The sequence below is a fragment of the Amblyomma maculatum genome, chromosome 7, assembly GCF_055883805.1.
Source record: "Amblyomma maculatum isolate TAMU_Amacu chromosome 7, ASM5588380v1, whole genome shotgun sequence".
NCBI classification, from domain to species: domain Eukaryota; kingdom Metazoa; phylum Arthropoda; class Arachnida; order Ixodida; family Ixodidae; genus Amblyomma; species Amblyomma maculatum.
The window spans coordinates 109,263,127-109,265,219 of NC_139350.1; the positions used below are offsets into that span (position 1 = coordinate 109,263,127).

The 2,093-nt window shown below is 46.9% G+C and overlaps 1 non-coding gene across 1 annotated transcript; it reads left to right on the top strand.

The window, feature by feature from the left end:
- The first annotated feature begins 1,567 nt into the window (after positions 1 to 1,567).
- LOC146184386 (U1 spliceosomal RNA) lies at positions 1,568 to 1,731 on the top strand. Its single transcript, XR_014709023.1, has one exon. It is a non-coding gene; the product is annotated as a U1 spliceosomal RNA (small nuclear RNA).
- The last annotated feature ends 362 nt before the right edge of the window (positions 1,732 to 2,093 follow it).

Here is a 2,093-nt window from a genome sequence, read left to right on the forward strand (position 1 = left end):
CCTGAGGATCTTTAACGTGCGCTGACATCGCACCAGCACACGGACGCCACTTCGTTTTGCCTCCATCGAAAAACGCAGCCGCCGTGGTCGGGTTCGGACCCGGGAACTCCGGCACAGTAGTCGGGCGCGTCTTACCACTGCATCACTCACTCACGGCGGGGGCCGTCTACGCCACGTGGTTTATTAGATTTGTTAAACTGATAGGAATTATATTCGGAGCGAAGCGAAATACACGAAGATTTGCATGTGCTTTTTGTTAAATTGCCGAAATTAGGGTACTGTTTAGTATAGTACGAGAGACGCAGAATGCTCTAATTTCATTCGAAATAGTAATTGTCGTCTAAGCCAAGTGGTTTATAAGGAAAAACAAAAAACAAGTAAGCACGTATGCGTGCCACCTCCACAAGCTGCGTTGCCTGCTCGATTTCTGACGCTGCTTTCCCCACGTAGTCTTTGTACACTGTCTCCGAGTATGAAAGGGAACTATCAGTTTGCTCAAAAAGACGGTTCGTTTTATTTTCTCAAGTAAAGGCGAAAATTACTTTTGGACGTTACATTTATAATCAATAAAACACACAAAAAAGTATACTTGACACATAAACGACAGAGGAACGGGTAACTTAATGAATGGCATAACTTTGCTGCTTTTCATATTGAACAACCCTACGCAGACCGTGAGGGTTAACTTTTTCATATTTGCGCTATGTAAAGCAAGGCGAGGGTCGTGGATGAGCAAACAGGTCAGTGCGTTGAAAAGAAACAGGTAGAAAGGTGGTGAAATGAATTGAAAAAAAAAAAAAGAAAAAAAAAAACACGGCAGGTATAGAAAGCACGTTAAATCCTAGGACACTTAATGTATGTTAGCACGAAGAGGGAAATGGAGGTAGGGCGTGGTTAGCGGAATATCGGGAAGGAATACGGGACCTCTACAAAGAATGTGCGCAAAAAAAAAAGACAAGGAAAAAAGTTCGAAAGAAAAAGCCCGGAAAAGAGTAAAAAAAAAGAAAAAACTGCTGAGAGGGCGAGGATTGTAGCCGTGACGCAGGTTCAACGTTACCCTTGTCAAGTGATAGTCCCGTGGCACACTACTACAATGCGATCGGAGTCCGTGACGCCACTTGCGAGACTCACGGGAATGGTTTCTTGCCGGAAACGCGCGAATCGCTGGGACTTTCTCCGGTACGAACTGCTTGGGGGCACGAACTCTGCACGCTCAATCGCTCAATACGCTGCAGTGCATTGCCGCAGTAGAGGAATGCGAGAAGTTGGAAGGCTGGTGAGGTGGCGCCACCACCCGTTAAACATGTCTATTAGCAACACTGAGACATACGCCAGCGTGTTGTGCGAGTTTGTAGCCTATTTTGTGCACATATAATGGTCAGTAGGCTTCTACAAAATAGTTTTGAATTAACAGCTTGAGAGTTCGCAAGAAAACATTTGTTATTCTCCGGGTGGACAAGCAACACGGAGCAGGGAGAGGCACGTTCTTTTATTTCCCAACGGTCGTAACTTGAGCAGAAGGCGGTGTCTCTGTAGGTTGCCTCCGCGGCAGAGACGTCGTCCAAGCATACTTACCTGGTGCCGAGGCTACCGTGATCAGCAAGGCGGTGCCTCCAGGGAGAGGTGCGGGCATTGCACTACGCTCGTGCTGACCCCTGCCACTACCCCAAACTGGGGCAGATGGGGCATGCAATTTTTGGTAGTGGGGGACTGCGTTCGCGCTTTCCCCCTCGCTATACCATCAAAAGTCAGATTTTATAACTCATCGGCGGCTGTTTTGGTGCTGCTCCGTTGCAGGCACTTCGGTAATGCGAGGTCGTTCGCTTAAGGAGAGTTTAGTTACGTAATAATTCAGATCATAAATAGACAAACCTCGTGGAATGCACAGGTTTGCTTAGTAAGAAATGACCTTCAGCAGTCTATTTCGGATATTAAGTATCAGGGGAATCCCTCCTCTCCTCTATCATTTGCCTCTTATCGGCGTTAATTAGTCGCACTTTATCCGCCTAGAGCAAGTTTGTAGGTACACCATCGCTACTGTCGCTGGAAGAAAAAGGCGCAGTATCTGTCACACTTGCTCTGTGTGACAGATA